General features: G+C 49.7%; 1 protein-coding gene across 2 annotated transcripts in view; it reads left to right on the forward strand.

The window, feature by feature from the left end:
• Positions 1-673: 673 nt before the first annotated feature.
• Positions 674-24,491, forward strand: part of TIPIN (TIMELESS interacting protein) — a 144,852-nt gene continuing 121,034 nt past the window's right edge. The window contains exon 1 of one of the 2 annotated variants that reach the window (XM_063925573.1): positions 674-812. The gene's annotated coding sequence lies outside the window, so the exon portion shown is untranslated. Of the gene's footprint in view, positions 813-861; positions 1,058-24,491 lie in introns of those variants that run through there. The other variant, XM_063925575.1, reaches the window with a different exon arrangement.

A 24,491-nucleotide genomic window follows, 5' to 3' on the forward strand; every position in this document is an offset into this window, starting at 1 on the left:
AGCGCGGGGCCGCACATCGTACATCGCTGGTGCCTACAAACTGAAAGAAATGAATGGCATCTCGTTCATTAAAGAAATCAGGGAGATTTATGGACTATTCAGGGAGATTGCTACTATTTCAGGGAGTCTCCTGCAGAATGCGGGAGGGTAGGCAACTATGGGTAACTGGTAGATTGGACTTCCAATAGAGAGTCACTGACAGTCACAGTGTACCTAGTGAAGTCTCTTGGACTGCATCTGGCTCAGTGAGCTGAGGTGGCGGATTTTACCTGGGGGGCTGCAGCGATAGGTAAAATCCACCACAGAGAAGAAGTATCTGCTGCAGTTCCCTCCATTTCCAACAGCATCTGCAGTCCTCATAGGTTTGAAATGTTGTCAGATTTACTAAGTTTGGCCCCCACAGCTAACGCCATCTGAAGTAAGTTCTAAAGAATGGAAAAGTAGCCCATAGAGTCGAATTAGCTACTAGCTAGCATTTATCATATACAGTACATTCCATAAAATGTTACGTACAAGCTGATCGGCTGCAATGGGCAAGTACTACTCAACTCTTTTGGAAAATTTGTCATATCTACCCCTGTATTCTTCTTGCTTAATCCATCCCCAGAGAATTTAATTGGTCAACAAAAAAATACAAGAGTGTTGGAAGGAAGAACTGTGCGGACTAGAGAAGCCGTTACCTAGCAGCAATCAGGGTTGAGGCTCCGCCTCCAAACCGTGACGTCACGTACCCGGAAGGCGCGCTTTATCTGGACTACAATTCGGGCGGCTGGAGAGAGGATAGCAGGCAGCTGGTTACGCACGTCGGGCAGGTACATGCATATACGTGGGAAGTTGATAGCGCTTGGCTGTGCGTACAGCGCTGTGTGCGGGTAGGGCTGGGATCAGTTGGAGGAGGAACAAGATGCCTGAGGCTCCCTATGTCCTGTGCCAGTAACCGCTTCTGTGGTGCTGGAGAGGTGTGCTGGGACCTATAGTTCAGTAGAGACTGGGCAAGCCACAGCTGCTTATGCTAGTAGTTGTAGCACAGTGTACACACTGACCGTGGTTTCCTCCAGTAAGTACGAATAAGATCGCCTGTATGCGCATGGATGGTAAACCATTTACTTCTCTCCAACATGTATTCACATTATCCTAATATGTTCTGCTGAAAGATAATAGGACGTGAACACACCACTGTTGCTGTGGGTGTTATACTAAATGCCGGTGGTTGGAATGCTTGTGGTTACATGCCTGACCGTGGCATCCTGACTTTCTCTAGCATCCATTAAGGTGGGTACACACTGGCCGATATATCGGCCGTTCTCTTGAACGGCATATATATTGCGGGTCCGTCGGCCAGTGTGTACGGCTGTTACGTCTATGAACTCCGTAGTTCACAGATGTATTGCGTCGGCCCTGCAGCACAGCCAATGGGCAATTTATATACCGATATATTGGCGCATAGATATATCTGCCGATCAATTTATTGGCAGATATATCTACCACCTTAAGGGATATTGGGGAATCTAGTACGATGTACGATGGGGTATAGATGGGATCCAAAGGAGCCAGTGCACTTAAAATCTCTTAAACTGGGTGTCCTGGCTCCTCCCCTCTATGCACCTCCCCACAGGCAGTTTTAGAGAAATGAGGATGCACTTTTCTGAGCTCCAGAGATTTTTTTCTTCTATCTATTTATTTATTTCGGCATGCTGTTCGGGCAACAGCATACCTGCACCGCAGGAGTTAGGGGGGGGAGGAACAGTCACCGGCCTTACAAAGTGCCGAGCCGCTTCCTCGCTGAAGGACCACCGTCCTGAGGGGTTGTTGTTCAGCGGGGCACTGCACGCTGCTCACCCCTAACGCTGCCTGGAGGTGACATCGGTGATGAGTACACACCGGGGTCCCCTGGTTCGCTGTGCGGCTGAATGCAGGCGCGGTGTACTGGACCCTCCTGGGGGATTTCTCGCTAAGATCCCCCGTGTAGATTGGCACAAAAAACGTTTTGATTAGCACTTGTGATGTTTGTAAGCTGAATGGAGACTTTGCCAGTATAATCTATCACTGTAGCTGTGGCACCATTGGACGGGGCGGAGCTACATCAGAGCGGGATCTGAGGCGTTTTGAGATCTCTGCTTACTGCAGCCATTCTCGGCACACACAGCATTTCCTGATTCCTCAGCCACGCTGGATATTTGGTACAGGGTGTAGAAAAGGGGGAGAGCCGCTAGTGTAAACTATCTGGGTCCTCTCTAGGACAGAATTTGTTAGTGTTTACTGGAATACAGTTAGTTGACAGCCTCACTGGGGCTGTACAGCTAGGGGTGTGCTGGTGTCCTCTCTCTGTCTCTCACATACAGTGGGATCCGGTCTGAAGATCGACAGTGTCTAGGTCGACAATGTTTAGGTCGACCACTATAGGTCGACAGTCACTAGGTCGACATGGATGGAAGGTCGACAGGGTTTCTAGCTCGACAGGTCTAAAGGTCGACATGAGTTTTTCACATTTTTTTTTTCTTTTTTTGAATTTTTTCATACTTAACGATCCACGTGGACTACGATTGGAATGGTAAAGTGAGCGAAGCGAAGGCACCATGCCCGAAGCATGGCGAGCGAAGCGGTGCACTAATTTGGGATCCCGGTCACTCTACGAAGAAAACGACAAAAAAAATATATCCTCATGTCGACCTTTAGACCTGTCGACCTAGCACATGTCGACCTAGAAACCCTGTCGACATTCCATCCATGTCGACCTAGTGACTGTCGACCTATAGTGGTTGACCTAAACATTGTTGACCTAGACACTGTCGATTTGATGAACCACACCTCATACAGTAGGGCAGGCTTGCAATATAAGTGTGTATATGTTATTGTGCTTACTTTGAAACATGGGTAAACACAAACCTATGCAGTGTATGCCACACCAGATTCTCTCCATTATGATCTGTATCTATTTCATGTGAACAATGCAGCCAATCTTCACAAATCAGTGAAGGGGCTGGGGGAGACTGGGGCTAGGGTCTCTAAAAACTATGATGTCAGATATGTCATCCCAGCTCACTGCTAATGTACAGAAAACTCCGCTACTGCAACAGTCTGTTGCAGATTTAGCTGCTAGAGCAGATGCAGCACAGCCCCCCCCCCCCCCCACACACACACGCAGGTACACAGAAGCGTGGGTTACCTGCTCTACTCTGATACAGATGAGGATATACAGGAGGATGGGGATGACTTGTATCTCGTTAGTGGGGATCCCGATTCTGCTCAGGGTATGGAACCCCTAATTCTGGCTATACGGGACGTGTTAAAGCCCCCTCGAGAGGACGCTGCGTCACAACAGTTGTTTTTCTTTATACAAAACAAGCCTAATGTCACTTTCCCTGATTCTGCAGAGTTAGATGACCTATTCAAGCTGGCCTGGAAAAATCCAGACAAAAAAATTCTAAGTGTCATATTTTTTTGCGCACTTTCCTATTTGCTCCTGTAGGTAGAAACTTTTGGGAGGAACTCCCAGGGGTTGATGTGTCGGTCTCTCGCCTGTCCAAAAAGGCGGTGCTGCCTGCCCCGGGCTCCTTTACCATGAAGGATCCTGGGGATAGAAAAATAGAGACTACAATCAAATCTATTTACATGGCAGCAGGTGTATCACAAAAGCCGCTTATTGCGGGTTGCTGGATGACCCATGCCATTCATTCCTGGACCACTCAATTTCAGGGGGGGCCTCTCGGGGGCGATATGCCCTTGGTCACTATGGTGGCCCTCCTAAAACAGATTCAGGACACTGCACGTGTCCTCTGTGATTCGCTCAAGGAGATAGGGAACATTAAAGCTAGGACTTCTGCCATGGCAGTGTCGGCGTGCAGGGCCTTGAGGTTGCGTCAGTGGATTGCAGACGTGGAATCCCTCCCCTTTTCTGGGTAATGGCTTTTTGGGTTTGAATTAGATAACTGAATTTCCAAAGTTACGACTGGGAAATCCACGTTTCTCCCCTCTGGGGCCCCACCGGCGAGACGCTCCTACCCGGGGCTGTCTAGCCAGTCCTTTCGGTCTTGCAGATTTCGATCCAAGGCCGGAGGTGCCTCCAATGCGACTAGAGGCACCAGAGGTAAGTCCAGAAAGCCTGCAAGCACCAGCTCTCAGGAACAGACCACAAGTTCTGCTTCCGCTAAGGCCTCAGCATGACTGTGCCCACCCACCCCGAGGGGATCTCGAGGTGGGAGATCCACTGCGTCACTTCAGCTGCGTCTGGGAGACTTCCTGCCAGGATACCTGGGTCAGAAATCTCGTTTCTCAGCGCTACAAGCTGGAGTTCGACAGTTCTCCTCCCCAACTATTTTTCACATCCAGCTTACCAGCTTTGGAGGATATGCAATTTACGTTGCAACAGGCCATCCAAACGTTGGTCCAGTCCCACGTCTTTGTTCCAGTACCAATACTACAACGCGGCAAGGGGTTTTACTCCAACCTGTTTGTGGTACCGAAACCGGACGGTTCGGTAAGACCCATTTTAAATATTAAAACCTTGAATCCTTACTTGGTGTTCAAGTTCAAAATGGAATCCCTGCGAGCAGAGTTTGCGGGCATGGATGAACAGAAATTCATGGTCTCCTTGGATATCAAGGATGCATACCTGCATATTCCGATTTGGCCGCCTCAGCAGGCGTACTTGCAGTTTGCCCTGCTGGACGATCACTTCCATTTCCAGGCACTACACTTTGGCCTGTCCACAGCTCCGAGGGTATTCACGAAGGTGATGGCGGAGATGATGTTCCAACTCTGGGTCCAGGGGGTCAATGTTGTCCCCTACCTGGACGATCTTCTGATAAAGGCAAGATCCAGGGAGCTTTTATTGCTCCATATCAACCACACTATCCAACTTCTGTCACACCATGGGTGGATCCTCAACTTACAGAAGTCCCACCTGGAACCGACTCAGCGACTCCTATTCCTGGGGTTGTTGCTGGATACTGTGGCTCAAAAGGTGTTCCTACCAGAGGACAAGGTGAGAACACTTCAGGAGATGGTCCACATGGTGCTCCGACCTACTCGAGTGTCCATCCATCTTTGCATAAGATTGTTGGGAAAGATGGTTGCCTCATACGAGGCGATCAAATGTGGGAGGTTTTATGCCAGAACATTTCAGTTGGATCTCCTAAGCAAGTGGTCCGGATCACATCTACAGATGCACCAGATGATTCGGCTGTTACCTCAGGCCAGGATTTCCCTCCTGTGGTGGCTGCAGTCCTCCAATCTCTTGGAAGGCCGGAGTTTCGGGATTCAGGATTGGACCCTTTTCACAACGGATGCGGGTCTAAGGGGATGGGGAGCTATGACCCAAGGGGCGCAGCTCCAGGGCAGGTGGTCAGCCCACCTAAGCCTCTGCTTCAGGCCTCTCCTCTGCTCAGGGTTCACCCCGATCCAGGTACAGTCGGACAACGCCACGGTAGTGGCATTTATCAATCGACAAGGAGGGACAAAAAGCAGAGCATGCATGTGAGATGTCAAAGATACTCCTCTGGGCGGAAAGAAATACAAGAGCTTTGTCAGCAATTTTCATTCCAGGTGTGGACAACTGGGAAGCGGACTTCCTGAGTCGTCACAATCTCCAACCCGGGGGAGTGCGGTCTCCGCCAGCAGGTCATCAATCGGTGGGGCTGCCCGCAGATAGACACGATGGCTTCTCGTCTCAATGAGAAATGTCCCTGCTATTACTCGCAACCCAGGGACCCGCGGGCGAGGGCAGTGGATGTATTAGCGTCGCCTTGGCCTTACCGGCTGGTCTACCTGTTTCCTCCGATTCCATTGCTCCCAAGGGTGCTAAAGCGAATCAGGAATCGGAGTTCAGGCAATTCTGATTGCCCCGGAGTGGCCTCAGAGGGCATGGTACACGGATCTTCTGGATATGTCCATCGAAGACCCTTGGCCTCTGCCACTAAGAAGCAATCTTCTTCAACAAGGACCGTACGTCTACCCGGACTTATGGCGACTTCGTTTGACGGCATGGAGGTTGAGCGGAACATCCTAGCTCACAAGAGCCTTTCCAAAAAGGTTATTGCTACCATGGTTCAGGCAAGAAAACCTGTGACGTAAATACACTATCATATCTGGGGGAGATATGTCTCTTGGTGCGAAGAGCGCACGTATCCACCTGCTGAGTTTCACTTGGGACGTTTCTTACGTTTCCTGCAGGCAGGTGTGGATAAAGGCTTACATCTGGGTTCCATTAAGGTCCAGATTTCAGCCCTCTCCATTTTCTTCCAGAAGAAATTGGCAGTGTTGCCAGAAGTTCCGACATTCTTGCAAGGGGTACTCCACATCCAACCTCCTTTTGTGACGCCTACGGCACCCTGGGATCTGAATGTAGTGTTGGATTTTCTACAGTCCTCCTAGTTTGAACATCTGATGACTGTAGAAGACAAGTACCTCACGTGGAAAACGGTGATGTTACTGGTCCTGGATTCTGCTCGACCTGTCTCAGAATTGGGGGCCTTGTTGTGTAAAAGTCCATACTTGGTCTCTTACGAGGACAGCAGAGCTCCGGACTCTGCAGCAGTTCCTGCCGAAGGTTGTCTCTGCATTTCACTTGAATCAGCCTATTGTGATTCAGTCAAGTTCTGGCGCTTCTGCTCCTCCAGAGGCATTGGATGCTGTGCGAGCCTTGAAGATCCATGTCAAGAAAATGGCTCGGCTCTGATTCTTTGTTAGTGCTCTATGATGCACAGAAAAAGGGTTGTCCTGCTTCAAAGCAGTCCATTGCTCGTTGGATTAGGTTTACTATTCAACAGGCCTGTGTGTTGGCAGCCTTACCTGTTCCTAGGTCTCTGAAGGTCTACTCTACGAGATTGGTGGGTTCTTCCTGGGCGGCTGCCCGTGGAGTCTCTGCCTTACAACTTTGCCGAGTTGCTACCTGGTCGGGGAAGAACACTTTTGTGAAGTTCTACAAATTTGATACCCAGTTTGGGCAGGCAATGCTGCCGCAGTCTCCGCACGTTCCCACCCGTTCAGGAAGCTTTGGAACGTCCCCATGTACTAGATTCCCCAATATCCCTTATGGATGCTAGAGAAAATAGGATTTTAATTACCTACCGGTAAATCCTTTTCTCGTAGTCCATAAGGGATATTGGACGCCCGACTCAGTGCGTTGACGTTTTTCTGCAGGTTCTTGTTATGTGGTTACCTGTTCAGCTGTTGCAGTTGTTACCAGCCGTTGCTGGTTGTTCTATTATAGTGGTGTGCTGGTATATAAATCTCGCCACTCTTTTGTTACCATATTTCCTTCTCTCATATGTCCTTTCTCCTTCGGGCATGGTGTTTACCCATAACTGCCTGTGTGAGGGGTCATAGAGGGGAGGAGCCAGCACACCCAGTTGAAGAAATTTAAAGTGCACTGACTCAGTTGGACCCCGTCTATACCCCATTGTACTAGATTTCCCAAGAATCCCTTATGGACTACGGGAAAAGGATTTACCGGTAGGTAATAAAATCCTATTTTTAGAATGCTCACAGGCGACGGGGTAATTTACCCCTTCCCTGCCCCCTACCCTAATACATCTGGGGTGGTGGCTACGGCTAACACAATACTCACCATTGGGATGCTGTTGGTAGGGATTCTGCATGTTGTTGGGATTCTGGGGTCATTCTCCTGACCGCTGGCATCTACCGCATCGGGAAGCTGACCGCATCCCGTTGTATCGGGCTCTTATTTCATATAATGGTGTAGACTTGTCATTGTAACACTTACAATTTTATTTTCACATATACATTTGTAATGCCAGTCACTGGTGGCCTGTGCAGACTTCCTGTACACACCGCACGATGCGCCAGTGTATCTGCAGATATATCGGCTGTTCTACAGGGCCAGCGTGATATATCTGTGAACAACGTAATTCACAGGCATATCGCTCATACACACCTGGTTTCAGTTATTTGATGATGGACAGGTTTTATGATTGGAATCCACAAGCACTGGTTTTGCTTATTTCATTGACCATAAATAATTTGACTTGGTCCTGGACCACCGACCCAGGGCGGGTATGGTATGTTAGGTAGATTAGTCCGACCACCATTGGTTGACAGTAAGTAGGTCGACATGGTTTCTGGGTCGACAGGGACTCTAGGTTGACATGTAGTAGGTAGACATGAGAAAAGGTCGACATGACAACTTTTTTTGGTGTCGTTTTCTCTGTACAGTGACTGGGAACTCCAATTAGTGCACAGCGTCCCCTCGCCTGGCTTGCAAGGTGCCTCGTTTTGCTACCGCTGCGCTCGGCACAGGTTACCGTTCCCAATCGTAGTCCACGTGGATCGTAAATTATGAAGAATAAAAGTGAAAAACCCATGTTGACCTTTTGTCATGTCGACCTAGAGTCCCTGTTGACCTAGAAACCATGTTGACCTACTTTTCTCTGACGTCCTAAGTGGATGCTGGGGACTCCGTCAGGACCATGGGGAATAGCGGCTCCGCAGGAGACAGGGCACAAAATTAAAAGTTTGACCACTAGGTGGTGTGTACTGGCTCCTCCCCCTATGACCCTCCTCCAAGCCTCAGTTAGGTTTTTGTGCCCGGTCGAGAAGGGTGCAATCTAGGTGGCTCTCCAAAAGAGCTGCTTAGAATAAAAGTTTGTTAGGTTTTTTATTTTCAGTGAGTCCTGCTGGCAACAGGCTCACTGCAACGCGGGACGAAGGGGAGAAGAAGCGAACTCACCTGCGTGCAGGATGGATTGGCTTCTTAGGCTACTGGACACTAGCTCCAGAGGGACGATCACAGGTACAGCCTGGATGGGTCACCGGAGCCGCGCCGCCGGCCCCCTTACAGATGCTGAAAAGAGAAGAGGTCCAGAAATCGGCGGCTGAAGACTTCCCAGTCTTCTTAAGGTAGCGCACAGCACTGCAGCTGTGCGCCATTGCTCTCAGCACACTTCACACCGCGGTCACTGAGGGTGCAGGGCGCTGGGGGGGGGCGCCCTGGGCAGCAATGTAATTACCTTTACTGGCTAAAAATACATCACATATAGCCCCTGGGCTATATGGATGTATTTAACCCCTGCCAGGATTACAGAAAAAAACCGGGAGAAGAGCCCGCCGTGAAGGGGGTGGGGCCTATCTCCTCAGCACACAGCGCCATTTTTCCCACACAGATCCGCTGGTGGGAAGGCTCCCAGGCTCTCCCCTGCACTGCACTACAGAAACAGGGTTAAAACAGAGAGGGGGGGGGGGCATATTTTGGCGATATTAATATATATTAAGCTGCTATAAGGGAAAACACTTACTATAAGGTTGTCCCTGTATAATTATAGCGCTTTGGTGTGTGCTGGCAAACTCTCCCTCTGTCTCCCCAAAGGGCTAGTGGGGTCCTGTCCTCTATCAGAGCATTCCCTGTGTGTGTGCTGTGTGTCGGTACGTGTGTGTCGACAGGTATGAGGACGATGTTGGTGTGGAGGCGGAGCAATTGCTTGTAATGGGATGTCACCCCCTAGGGAGTCGACACCGGAATGGATGGCTTTATTTATGGAATTACGTGATAGTGTCAACACGCTACAAGGTCGGTTGACGATATGAGACGGCCGGCAAACCAATTAGTACCTGTCCAGGCGTCTCAAACACCGTCATGGGCTTTAAAACGCCCATGACCTCAGTCGGTCGACAGACACGGACACTGACTCCAGTGTCGACGGTGAAGAAACAAACGTATTTTCCAGTAGGGCCACACGTTACATGATCACGGCAATGAAGGAGGCGTTACATATTTCTGATACTACAAGTACCACAAAAATGGGTATTATGTGGGGTGTGAAAAAACTACCTGTAGTTTTTCCTGAATCAGATGAATTGATTGAAGTGTGTGATGAAGCGTGGGTTACCCCCGATAGGAAGTTGCTAATTTCAGAGAAGTTTTTGGCATTATACCCTTTCCCGCCAGAGGTTAGGGCGCGCTGGGAAACACCCTCTAGGGTAGATAAAGCGCTCACACGCTTATCAAGACAAGTGGCGTTACCGTCTCCTGATACGGCCGCCCTCAAAGATCCAGCTGATAGGAGGCTGGAAAATACTCTAAAAAGTATATACACACATACTGATGTTATACTGCGACCAGCAATCGCCCCAGCATGGATGTGCAGTGCTGGGGGGGTTTGGTCGGAATCTCTGACTGGAAATATTGATACCCTGAATAGCGACAATATTTTATTGACTATAGAGCATTTAAAGGATGCATTTTCTTTATATGCGAGATGCACAGAGGGATATTTGCACTCTGGCATCAAGGGTAAGTGCGCTGTCCATTTCTGCCAGAAGAAGTTTATGGACGCGACAGTGGTCAGGTGATGCGGATTCCAAGCGGCATATGGAAGTTTGCCGTATAAAGGGGAGGAATTATTTGGGGTCGGTCTATCGGACTTGGTGGCCACGGCAACAGCCGGAAAATCCACCTTTTTTTACCTCAGGTCACCTCCCAACAGAAAAAGACACCGTCTTTTCAGCCTCAGTCCTTTCGTTCTCATAAGAACAAGCGGGCAAAAGGCCATTCATATCTGCCCGAGGCAAAGGAAAGGGTAAGAGACTGCAGCAAGCAGCTCCTTCCCAGGAGCAGAAGCACTCCCCCGCTTCTGAAAAGTCCTCAGCATGTCGCTGGGGCCTTACAAGCGGACTCAGGTCCGGTGGGGGGGGTCGTCTCAAGAATTTCAGCGCGCAGTGGGCTCACTCGCAAGTCGACCCCTGGATCCTGCAGGTAGTATCACAGGGGTACAGATTGGAATTCGAGACGTCTCTTCCTCGCAGATTCCTGAAGTCTGCTTTACCAACATCTCCCTCCGACAGGGAGACGGTGTTGGAAGCTATTCACAAGCTGTATTCCCAGCAAGTAATAGTCAAGGTACCCCTACTACAACAAGGAAAGGGGTATTATTCCACGCTGTTTGTGGTACCGAAGCCGGACGGCTCGGTGAGAACTATTCTAAGTCTGAAATCTTTTGAACACTTACATACAAAGGTTCAAGTTCAAGATGAAATCACTCAGAGCAGTGATAGCGAATCTGGAAGAAGGGGACTTTATGGTGTCCTTGGACATCAAGGATGCTTACCTCCATGTCCCAATTTGCCCTTCAAACCAAGGGTACCTCAGGTTCGTGGTACAAAACTGTCACTATCCGTTTCAGACGTTGCCGTTTGGATTGTCCACGGCACCCCGGGTCTTTACCAAGGTAATGGCCGAAATGATGATTCTTCTTCGAAGAAAAGGCGTATTAATTATCCCTTACTTGGACGATCTCCTGATAAGGGCAAGATCCAGAGAACAGTTAGAGGCCGGTGTAGCACTAACCCAAGTAGTGCTGCAACAGTACGGGTGGATTCTAAATATTCCAAAATCCCAGCTGAGCCCGACGACACGTCTGCTGTTCCTAGGGATGATTCTGGACACAGTTCAGAAAAAGGTTTTTCTCCCGGAGGAGAAAGCCAGGGAGTTATCCGAGCTAGTCAGGAACCTCCTAAAACCAGGAAAAGTGTCAGTGCATCAATGCACAAGAGTCCTGGGTAAATGATGGCTTCTTACGAAGCGATTCCATTCGGCAGATTCCACGCAAGAACCTTTCAGTGGGATCTGCTGGACAAATGGTCCGGATCGCATCTTCAGATGCATCAGCGGATAGCCCCGTCTCCATGGACAAGGGGGTCTCTTCTGTGGTGGTTGCAGAGTGCTCACCTTTTTGGAGGGCCGCAGATTCGGCATTCAGGACTGGGTCCTGGTGACCACGAATGCCAGCCTGAGAGGCTGGGGAGCAGTCACACAGGGAAGAAATTTCCAGGGAGTGTGGTCAAGCCTGGAGACTTCACATAAATATACTGGAGCTAAGGGCAATTTACAATGCTCTAAGCCTGGCAAGACCTCTGCTTCAGGGTCAGCCGGTGTTGATCCAGTAGGGCAACACCACGGCAGTCGCCCACGTAAACAGACAGGACGACACAAGAAGCAGGAGGGCAATGGCAGAAGCTGCAAGGATTTTTCACTGGGCAGAAAATCATGTGATAGCACTGTCAGCAGTGTTCATTCCGGGAGTGGACAACTGGGAAGCAGACTTCCTCAGCAGACACGATCACCACCCGGGAGAGTGGGGACTTTATTCAGAAGTCTTCCACATGATTGTGAACCGTTGGGAAAAACCAAAGGTGGACATGATGGCGTCCCGCCTCAACAAAAAACTGGACAGGTATTGCGCCAGGTCAAGAGACCCTCAGGCAATAGCTGTGGACGCGTTGGTAACACCATGGGTGTACCAGTCAATGTATGTGTTCCCCCCTCTGCCTCTCATACCCAAGGTACTGAGAATTATAAGGCGAAGGGGAGTAAGAACGATACTCGTTGCTCCGGATTTGCCAAGAAAGACTTGGTACCCGGAACTTCAAGAGATGCGCACGGAGGATCCGTGCACTCTACCTCTAGACTTACCGCGGCTGCGTTTGACGGCATGGCGGTTGAACGCCGGATCCTGAAGGAGAGGGCTCCGACGGAGGAATTTCAACTGGGTCGATTCCTACATTTCCTGCAAACAGGATTGTCTATGGGCCTCAAATTGGGGTCCATTAAGGTTCAAATTTCGGCCCTGTCGATTTTCTTCCAGAAAGAATTGGCTTCAGTTCCTGAAGTCCAAGCTTTTGTCAAAGGAGTACTACATATACATCCCCGGTTGTGCCTCCAGTGGCACCGTGGGACCTCAATGTAGTTTTGGGATTCCTCAAATCCCATTGGTTTGAGCCACTCAAATCGGTGGATTTGAAATATCTTACATGGAAAGTGACCATGCTACTGGCCCTGGCTTCGGCCAGGAGAGTGTCAGAATTGGCGGCTTTTTCGTACAAAAGCCATATCTGATTTTCCATTGGGACAGGGCAGAACTGCGGACGCGTCCTCAGTTTCTCCCTAAGGTGGTATCAGCGTTTCACCTGAACCAACCTATTGTGGTGCCTACGGCTTCTAGCGACTTGGAGGACTCCAAGTTCGACGTTGTCATTGTCAGAGCCTTAAAAAAAAAAAAAAAAAAAAAAAAAAAAAAAATATATATATATATATATATATATATATATATATATATATATATATATATATATATATATATAATATTTCAAGGACGGCTGGAGTCAGAAAGTCTGACTCGCTGTTTATACTGTATGCACCCAACAAGCTGGGTGTTCCTGCGTCTAAGCAGACGATTGCTCGTTGGATTTGTAGCAAAATTCAACTTGCGCATTCTGTGGCAGGGCCTGCCACAGCCAAAATCTGTAAATGCCCACTCCACAAGGAAGGTGGGCTCACCTTGGGCGGCTGCCCGAGGGGTCTCGGCATTACAACGCTGCCGAGCAGCTACGTGGTCAGGGGAGAACACGTTTGTAAAATTCTACTAATTTGATACCCTGGCTAAGGAGGACCTGGAGGTCTCTCATTCGGTGCTGCAGAGTCATCCGCACTCTCCCGCCCGTTTGGGAGCTTTGGTATAATCCCCATGGTCCTGACGGAGTCCCCAGCATCCACTTAGGACGTCAGAGAAAATAAGAATTTACTTACCGATAATTCTATTTCTCGTAGTCCGTAGTGGATGCTGGGCGCCCATCCCAAGTGCGGATTGTCTGCAATACTTGTACATAGTTATTGTTACAAAAATCGGGTTATTATTGTTGGAAGCCATCTTTTCAGAGGCTCCTCTGTTATCATGCTGTTAACTGGGTTCAGATCTCAAGTTGTGTGATTGGTGTGGCTGGTATGAGTCTTACCCGGGATTCAAAATCCTTCCTTATTGTGTACGCTCGTCCGGGCACAGTATCCTAACTGAGGCTTGGAGGAGGGTCATAGGGGGAGGAGCCAGTGCACACCACCTAGTGGTCAAACTTAATTTTGTGCCCTGTCTCCTGCGGAGCCGCTATTCCCCATGGTCCTGACGGAGTCCCCAGCATCCACTACGGACTACGAGAAATAGAATTATCGGTAAGTAAATTCTTATTATTATCAACCAATAGTGGTCGACCTAGACAGCGTCGACCTAAAGACCGAATCCCTCCAGGGCACCCCTGCAAATACCATGAGGCACCCCATGGTGTCACGGCACACAGTTTGAGAACCACTGAAATAGGCGATGAATTATATTGTATATCGTCCCAACTATCTTTGTGTGAAGGCATGTGATATATCATCCCAATACATCTGTGAATCGCATCTTTTACCAATATATGGCGGATGTGATATGTTTTCTACATCTTATGTGTACAGATTATATCACTGCACAATATGTTGGTCACAGGAAATTGGATGGACATATTTAAATAAGTTCTGCTGAACAGACATTGTGCGGCTGGTTGGTAATTGTGTATGTTCTCGTTTGAAAGGTAAGGTTGATTGGGCGATTCAATTGTTTTCCCCACGGCTACCACTAAGGGGTGCAAAACCGAGCTATTCGATTGTTGCTCTGTTTAGACGCCAGCTAGCTGCAGATTGACCTTTCTTCTCGCAGCCTCCTGAAATGCGAGAACAAGTGTGTGCAGGGTCCGTTGTTTAGGTGCCCTGACTGATGCTGGGTACACACATACAGATATATCTGCAGATCAGTTGATCTGCAGATGCATCTAAAGCTGGATCGGGCAGTGTGCTGTGCATACACACTGCCCGATCCATCGGGGACTGATCGCCTAATTCAGCGGTCAGTCACCACACACACACACACACACACACACACACACACACACACACACACACACACACACACACACACACACACTCTGATTTGCCAATATATCTAACGATATATTGGCCGTCGGCTGTGCAGCAGGGCTGACGCGATATGTCTGTGAACGACGGAGTTCAGACATATCACTTGTACACACTGGCCAACGGACCTGCAATATATCGGCCAGCGTACTTACCTTAAGACATTAAACTGGAAAAGCCGCTATTTGTGGCTAAACCCTGTCTATTTGGGTATAAAGCAATGGGCTCCTGATCAGAGCAACAATTGAATTGTCATGATTAGATAGATATATGAATCCTAGTTTTAGTTCAGAGTTTGGCAATTTTTTCCATTGATTAGGAATTGACAACCCATTTTCTCTTACGTCCTAGAGGATGCTGGGGTCCATATTAGTACCATGGGGTATAGACCGGCTCACCAGGAGCCAGTGGCACTTTAAGAGTTTAATAGTGTGGGCTGTCTCTTCCCTCTATGCCCCTCCTACCAGACTCGGTCTAGAAATTGTGCCCGGAGGAGCCGGTCACAGCTAGGGGAGCTCTACAGAGCTTTCTTAGTAAAAGTTTATTTTAGAGTTTCTTTTATTACAGGAGGCTGCTGGCAACAGCCTACCTGCAAGGGACTGAGGGAGGGAGCAGTGTCCGCCCTGCGGGGTCTGAGCCACTGTCTCCGCTGACTGGACATTGAGCTCCAGAGGGGACAGATCGCGCTCCGCCACAGGGAAACGCTCACCCCGGCAGCCAGCCGCCACCCCCTTACAGAGCTGAAGCGTGGCGAGTGAGTCACTGTCCCCCCCCCCCCCCCCCCCCCCTTACAAGTGGGGGGGGGGGGTCAGTGTGAAGAGGGCGGCTTAAGGGTAGGAGTGTGGTATTAACCACACTCTTGGACGGCTCAGCGGTACTGCATGCGGCGCTGGGAGGGGTGCCCTGAGCCAGCACCTGACACTACACTGACCAAAACAAGCCCATCGGGGTCTGCGGATCCAAGCCAGTGCAAAATCCTCAGGCCAGTATAACCTACAAAGAGTGGGAAGACAGCGCCATTAAGGGGGCGGAGCTTCTCCTCAGAACGGACCCAGCAGCGTTCATCGCCATTTTTCCTGCCTGCAGCACACTGCCAGTGGAAGATCAGGTCCCTCCAGAGCACCTCCAGCTATCTGTACGGTACCAGGGGGTTGTAGAAGGGGGGGGGCTGTGTAAGACTGTCACCTATTAAGGGACACAGTCAGTGCTGGTTTAATGTCTCCCTATACCTATAATAGCGCTGTGTGTAGGTTGGCTCCAATCTCTGTGTCTCTCTGCCATTCTTGGGGGGGAATCTCTGTCTGCCCAGTACCCTGTGTGTATGTGGGGTGATTGGTGTGTAGTTGCAAACATGTCTAGAGACTGTTTCATATGCTGCAGAGGATTTATCTTCCCAGGAAGATCCCATCCAATGTAATCAGGATTGCACTGTTGTAGCGCAGATCCCTGCTAGAGAGCCGGAATGGTTAGCCTCTCTTAGGGGGACTATTTCTCAAATTTCAGACAGGGTTGCCAGAACTGAGCATGCAACTCGGGTTCTGCAATCCTCTATGGTCGTATGGTCTGATACTGCCTCCTCAGGGTCCCCTGCGGTACATTCTCACAAACTTGCACTTGCTAAGATTATGCAGGATGACACGGACACCGATTCTGACACTGCAGATGGGGGATGTCAAGGGGGACGACATCACTTGCTAAGGGGGTGCAGTTGATGATTGAAGCCGTAAGGGATGTGTTACACATTACTGACACTACTCCTGAGCAGGTAGAGGAGGCCTTTTTCACGGACAGTATAACGTCCCCTCTAACCTTCCCAGCATCTAAGGAATTAAATGCTATCTTTGAAAAAGCTTGGGAGAATCCGGAGAAAAAATTCCAGATTCCCAAGAGGGTCTTGGTTGCTTTTCCCTTCCCAGAGGAAGATAGAAAAAAGTGTGAGTCGACGCCTCTGTCTCTAGGCTGTCTAAACAGGTGGTATTACCAGTACCAGGATCTACCGCGTTGAAGGACTCGGCAGACCGCAAGGTGGATGCTACGCTAAAATCCATTTACACGGCTGCAGGGGCTATTTTGCGGCCCACTATAGCCTGTGCTTGGATTTCTAAAGCTATTGCCAGGTGGTCAATCACTCTGCAGGAGGAATCGACTACTATGGATAAAGGTGACGTTGATTTATTTTTGCGTAATATTCAGAATTCTGCAGGGTTCCTGGTAGATTCCACGAAGGACCTGGGTTCCATGGCTGCGGGGCTCTCCTCCATGTCCGTCTCTGCTCGCAGGGGTCTCTGGCTGCGCCACTGGTCTGCGGACGCGGAATCCAGGAAGAGCGTGGAGGGCCTACCCTATACAGGTCAGGCTCTCTTTGGGGAGGCGCTGGATGCGTGGATTGCCACGGCTACCGCGGGTAAGTCTCCTTTTCTCCCCTCAGCTGCACCGGCTACGAAGAAGCCTTTTACGCCGGCCACGTCACAGCCCTTTCGGACCGCGAGGTCTAGAAAGAACAAGCCTTCAAACACCTTCTTCAGAGGTGGTTGTGCTAAAGGAAAGAAGCCTGCTCCCGCGGACTCCCAAAACCAGAAACCAGCTTCTGATACCCCAAAGTCCTTCGCATGACAGTGGATTGCTAGGCCTGGAGGACGGTTAGGTGGGGGCAAGACTCTGACATTTCAGCCATGTCTGGGTGTCGTCTGGCCTGGACCATTGGGTACTGGATATAGTGTCCAGGGGGTACAGGCTGGAGTTTTGAAGAAACGGTGAGGTGGGAGATCTTGAATCAGGCTTGCCAGCTCTGCCGGCAGACGGAACAATTCTTCTGGAGGCTAACCAAAAATTGGTGGTATCCAAGGTTATTGTTCCAGTACCACCTCATCAGTGGAACAAGGGTTACTGTTTGAACCTTTTTGTGGTACCGAAGCCGGTTGGTTCGGAGCTGCCAATTCTGAACTTAAAATCTTTGAACCCTTATCTCAAGGAGTTCAAATTCAAGATGGAGTCTCTGAGAGCTGTCATCTCAGGACTGACGGAGGGGGAGTTCCTGGTGTCCCTAGACATCAAGGATGCGTACCTCCACATTCCCATCTGGTCGCCGCTTCAGGCATATCTCAGGTTTGCACTGTTAGACGATCAGTACCAGTTTCAGGCACTGCAATTTGGCCTCTCCACAGCACCGAGGGTCTTCACCAAGGTGATGGCGGAGAGGATGGTTCTCCGCAAGCAAGGGGTGAACATAATTCCGTACCTGGACGGTCTCCTGATCAAGGCGCCGTCCAGGGAGAAGTTGTTAAGATCCATTGCTCTCACGACACAACTGCTCAGAGAGCACGGTTGGATCCTGAACCTTCCAAAGTCTCATCTGGAGCCAACAAGGAGGCTGTCTTTCCTGGGGATGATCCTCGACACGGAGGTGCAGAGGGTTTTTCTGCCGGTGGAGAAAGCATTGGTGATTCAAACAATGGTCTGGGATGTCTTGAAGCCTTCCCGGGTGTCGGTTCATCAGTGTATCTGCCTTCTGGGGAAAATGGTTGCCTCCTACGAGGCTTTACAGTACAGAAGGTTTCATGCTCGATCCTTTCAACTTGATCTCTTGGACCAGTGGTCGGGATCTCACCTACACATGCACCAGAGGATACGTCTGTCTCTGAAAGCCAGGCTTTCGCTCCTCTGGTGGCTACAACTACCACACCTTCTAGAAGGCCGAGGATTCGGAGTTCAAGACTGGATCCTACTGACCACAGATGCAAGTCTAAGAGGTTAGGGAGCAGTCGCTCGGGGAAACCTTCCAAGGAAGGTAGTCGAATCAAGAATCCATTCTCCGCAATAAACTTCCTGGAGCTAAGAGCCGTGTACAACGGTCTTCTTTAAGCAGCACACCTTCTAAAGGATCGGGCTGTTCAGGTGCAGTCAGACAACGTGACCACGGTGGCCTACATAAACCGACAAGGCGGAACGAAGAGCAGGGCTGCCACGTCAGGTGTCAATCCTCCTCTGGGCAGAAAGACACGCGGTGGCGATGTCAGCAATCTTTATTCCGAGAGTAGACAACTGAGAATCAGACTTCCTCAACCGCCACGATCTCCATCCGGGAGAGTGGGGCCTCCACCCGGAGGTGTTCGAGGAGGTGGGGGGTTCCTCACACGATGGCCTCCCGCCTCAACAAGAAGCTGGGCAGGTACTGTTCCAGGTTGAGAGACCCGCAGGCAGTGGCGGTGGACGCACTGGTAACACCGTGGGTGTTCAAGTCAGTGTATGTGTTCCCTCCATTTCTTCTGATAACAAATGTTCTTCAGCTGGTAAGAAGAACAAAGGTTCTGGCAATCCTCATTGCTCCGGACTGGCCAAGGAGGGCTTGGTGCGCGGACCTGCTGGATCTTCTGTTAGAGGATCCAAGGCCCTTACCTCTTCGGGAGGATCTGCTACTGCAGTGGCAGTTCGCGTATCTGAACTTACCACGGCTATGTTTGGCGGCATGGCGGTTGAACGCCAGATCTTCGCTCGGAAAGGTATCCCGAGTGAGGTTATTCCTAACCCTGATATAGGCTAGGAAGGGGGTAACGTCTAAACATTACTATCGTATTTGGAAAAAATGTTTCTTGGTGTGAATCCAAGAAATTTCCTGCTGTGTTGTTTCAGCTTGGACGTTTTCTCCTTTTCCTGCATGCAGGTGTGGATATGGGCCTGAGATTGGGCTCCATCAAGGTCCAAATCTCTGCTTTGTCCATCTTCTTCCAAAAACATTAGGCTGTCCTCCCTGGGGTTCAGACCTTTTTGAAAGGGATTCTGCACATCCAGCCTCCCTTTGTGGCGCCAACGGCACCCTGGGATCTGGACGTGGTGCTGCAGTTCCTGCAATCTGCTTGGTTTGAGCCTCTGCTGGAGGCTGACATCAAGTTTTTCACATAGAAGGCGGTCACTTTGTTGGCCTTAGCTACTGCTCGACGCGTGTCGGAATTGGGGGCTTTATCTTGTAAGAGTCTCTATCTGATCTTCCACGAAGTTAGGGCGGAATTTAGGACTAGTCCACAGTTCCTGCCTAAGGTTGTATCGGCTTTCCATATCAACCAACCTATTGTGGTGCCAGTGGCTACTGACTCAATTGCTTCAAAGGCCTTGGATGTTGTGAGGGCTTTGAAGATTTATGTGAAGAGGACAGCTCGTCATCGAAAGACTGACTCCTTGTTTGTCCTCTACGATCCCAAGAAAATTGGGTGTCCTGCTTCTAAGTAGTCTATTTCACGCTGGATCAGATTCACCATCCAGCATGCATTTTGTACGACAGGATTGCCGTGTCCAAAATCTGTAAAGGCCCACTCTACTCGTAAAGTGGGCTCTTCCTGGGCGGCTGCCCTGGGTGTCTCGGCTGTACAACTTTGCCGAGCTGCTACTTGGTCTGGATCGAACATGTTTGCCAAGTTTTACAAGTTCGATACTTTGGCCTCTGATGACCTCAAGTTTGGTCAAGCAGTCTTGCAGGAGCCTCCGCGCTCTCCCTCCCATACTGGGAGCTTTGGTACATCTCCATGGTACTAATATGGACCCCAGCATCCTCTAGGACGTAAGAGAAAATAGGATTTTAATTACCGGTAAATCCTTTTCCCGTAGTCCGTAGAGGATGCTGGGCGCCCGCCCAGCGCTGCGTTTTCCTGCATTGGTTTTACAGTTCAGTACTGCCTGGTTCCTAGGTAAGTTCTGCGTTTTTTACTGTTTCAGCTGTTGCTGAGTTTTTCCGGGATGTTAGCTGGATTTGCCTGTTGTGTGAGCTGGTATGAATCTCGCCACGATCTGTATAATTCCTTCTCTCGAAGTATATCGTCTCCTTGGGCACAGTTTCTAGACTGAGTCTGGTAGGAGGGGCATAGAGGGAGGAGCCAGCCCTCACTATTAAACTCTTAAAGTGCCAATGGCTCCTGGTGGACCCGTCTATACCCCATGGTACTAATATGGACCCCAGCATCCTCTACGGACTACAAGAAAAGGATTTACCGGTAATTAAAATCCTATTTTCAACATTACTGACAAATGATCCGTGTGCTCAAAAGTATAGCCAGGGACACATTACTTGTAAATTTTGTTGGGTTTGCTGTGCCTGTTAAACACTACTGACATGTTGGGATTTAGAATGAAGTTTTATTTCATGTTTTTACAGCTTTTTGCAGCATTATAGGTAGCAGGTTATTCCTGCCAATTGGGTAATTCATGTATGGTCCTACTAAAGGCTGCCCTTGATGCATAGTAATTTTTTGCCATAGAGAGAAAACTTGGGAATGAACTGCCTGTGGCAGATTAGGCTACTTAGTTACTGATTATTTCATCACACGTTTAGGGAGTATTGTTGCAGACTGGTCACCTTCACTTGTTACATGGGGAATTAGGAGTATGGTGCTGGCTCTAGTATTTCCGTTATGTACCCACACAATCTTGTTGATCAGTTTATGTGGCCAGGGAGTAACACCCAGGTGGGATAAATGGATTTTAGATGAGGTGCAAGAACATTATAGTAACAAGATTTTGAGATTTGTTTATTCCTTTCTGTATTGCTGCTAAACCGTGACTGTCCAAACACGTGGCTGACATACTTATAGAGGTGCCTGCTGGCGATACATTGCTAGTGGGAAAGGGGTTTCCAAGCACTCTGGCTGACCCACTTCCCCTTCCATGTGAATCTTCCTGCTGTGTCAACAATCTTTCCTGAGCGTGTGCTGAAAGGTCGTCACTGGCTACATGTAGGAGCTTTGTTAGAGCCATGCTGTCTAACCACACAACATTACAATACTGTACTGCGGGCAAGCAAGCGTATACTTTAGCCTAGCAGGTACTAGGTTATTTCTCTGACGTCCTAGTGGATGCTGGGGACTCCGTAAGGACCATGGGGAATAGCGGCTCCGCAGGAGACTGGGCACAGCTAAGAAAGATTTAGGACTACCTGGTGTGCACTGGCTCCTCCCACTATGACCCTCCTCCAGACCTCAGTTAGAATCCTGTGCCCGGCTGAGCTGGATGCACACTAGGGGCTCTCCTGAGCTCCTAGAGAGAGAGTATATTTCTCTGACGTCCTAGTGGATGCTGGGAACTCCGAAAGGACCATGGGGAATAGCGGGCTCCGAAGGAGGCTGGGCACTCTAGAAAGATTTAGGACTACCTGGTGTGCACTGGCTCCTCCCACTATGACCCTCCTCCAAGCCTCAGTTAGATTTTGTGCCCGGCCGAGGTTGGATGCACACTAGGGGCTCTCCTGAGCTCTTAGAAGAAAGATAGTCTTAGGTTTTTTATTTTCAGTGAGACCTGCTGGCAACAGGCTCACTGCAGCGAGGGACTAAGGGGAGAAGAAGCGAACTCGCCTGCTTGCAGCCGGATTGGGCTTCTTAGGCTACTGGACACCATTAGCTCCAGAGGGATCGACCGCAGGCCCAGCCTTGATGTTCGGTCCCGGAGCCGCACCGCCGTCCCACTTACAGAGCCAGAAGCAAGAAGATGGTCCGGAAAATCGGCGGCATGAAGACATCAGTCTTCACCAAGGTAGCGCACAGCACTGCAGCTGTGCGCCATTGCTCCTCTCACACTTCACACTCCGGTCACTGAGGGTGCAGGGCGCTGGGGGGGGGCGCCCTGAGGCAGCAATAAAAACACCTTGGCTGGCAAAAATACCTCAATATATAGCCCCAGGGGCTATATATGAGGTAAATACCCCTGCCAGATTCCATAAAAAAGCGGGAGAATAGGCCGCGGAAAAGGGGCGGAGCTATCTCCCTCAGCACACTGGCGCCATTTTTCCCTCACAGCTCCGCTGAAAGGAAGCTCCCTGGCTCTCCCCTGCAGACTACACTACAGAAAAGGGTAAAAAAGAGAGAGGGGGGGCATTTAATTTGGCGCAGTATATAGTTTATATTAAAAAGCAGCTATAAGGGACATAACTCAGTTAGTCCCTGCCTTATATAGCGCTCTGGTGTGTGCTGGCATACTCTTACTCTGTCCCCCCAAAGGGCTTTTGTGGGTCCTGTCCTCTATATAGAGCATTCCCTGTGTGTGTGGAGTGTGTCGGTACGGCTGTGTCGACATGTTTGATGAGGATAATGAGGTGGAGGCGGAGCAGATGCGTTTAGAAGGGATGTCACCCCCTGGGGGGCAGACACCTGAGTGGATGAGCTTATGGAAAGAAATGAGTGCACGTATAGACTCATTACATAAGAAATTTGACGACATGCCGACTGTGGGACAGCCGAGTTATCAGCTCGTGCCTGTCCAGGTGTCTCAAAAGTCATCAGGGGCTCTGAAACGCCCGCTATCTCAGATGGCACAAGTAGATGTCGACACGGATACTGACACCAGTGTCGACGACGAGTCACATTTAATGCCCATTAAGGCCATTCACTGTATGATTGAGGCAATGAAAGAGGTGTTAAATATTTCTGATTTACATCCAGGTACCACAAAAAAGGGTATTATGTTTGGGGAGAAAAAACTACCTGTAGTTTTTCCCCCGTCAGATGAATTAAATGAAGTGTGTGAAGAAGCGTGGGCTTCCCCTGATAAGAAATTGGTAATTCCTAAGAAGCTACTAATGGCGTTCCCTTTCCCACCAGAGGATAGGTTACGTTGGGAAACACCTCCTAGGGTGGATAAAGCGCTCACACGTTTGTCTAAAAAGGTGGCACTACTGTCTCAGGATACGGCCGCCCTTAAGGAACCTGCTGATAGAAAGCAGGAGGCGATCCTGAAGTCTGTATATACACACTCAGGCATTATACTTAGACCAGCTATTGCGTCAGCATGGATGTGCAGTGCTGCTGCTGCGTGGTCGGATAAACTGTCAGAAAATATTGACATACTAGACAGAGACACGATTCTGCTAACAATTGACCATATCAAAGACTCAGTCTTATATATGAGAGATGCACAGCGGGAAATCTGCCGGCTGGCATCTAAAGTAAGTGCATTGTCCATCTCTGCTAGGAGATGCTTATGGACTCGCCAGTGGACTGGAGATGCAGATTCCAAAAGGCACATGGAAGTTTTGCCTTATAAGGGGGAGGAATTATTTGGGGATGGTCTCTCCGACCTAGTTTCCACAGCAACGTCTGGGAAGTCAGCATTTTTACCCCATGTCCCCTCACAGCCTAAGAAGGCGCCATTTTATCAGGTTCAGTCCTTTCGAACCCAGAAAAACAAGCGGGGAAAAGGAGGGTCTTTTCTGTCTAGAGGCAGAGGTAGGGGAAAAAGGCTGCAACAAACAGCAGGTTCCCAGGAGCAAAAATCCTCCCCCGCTTCCTCTTCCAAGTCCGCCGCATGACGGTGGGGCTCCACAGGCGGAGCCAGGTACGGTGGGGGCCCGCCTCATGAATTGCAGCGATCAGTGGGCTCGCTCACAGGTGGATCCCTGGATCCTTCAAATAGTATCTCAGGGGTACAAGCTGGAATTCGAGGCGGCTCCACCCCACCGGTTCCTAAAATCTGCCTTGCCGATTGCTCCCTCAGACAGGGAGGCGGTGCTAACAGCGATTCACAAGCTGTATTCCCAGCAGGTGATAATCAAGGTACCCCTACTTCAACAAGGCCGGGGTTACTATTCCACACTATTTGTGGTGCCGAAACCGGACGGTTCGGTGAGACCCATTTTAAATTTGAAATCCTTGAACACATACATAAAAAAATTCAAGTTCAAGATGGAATCGCTCAGGGCGGTTATTGCAAGCCTGGAGGAGGGGGATTACATGGTATCCCTGGACATCAAGGATGCTTACCTGCATGTCCCCATTTACCATCCTCA

Source organism: Pseudophryne corroboree, chromosome 6, assembly GCF_028390025.1.
Source record: "Pseudophryne corroboree isolate aPseCor3 chromosome 6, aPseCor3.hap2, whole genome shotgun sequence".
Classification (NCBI taxonomy): domain Eukaryota; kingdom Metazoa; phylum Chordata; class Amphibia; order Anura; family Myobatrachidae; genus Pseudophryne; species Pseudophryne corroboree.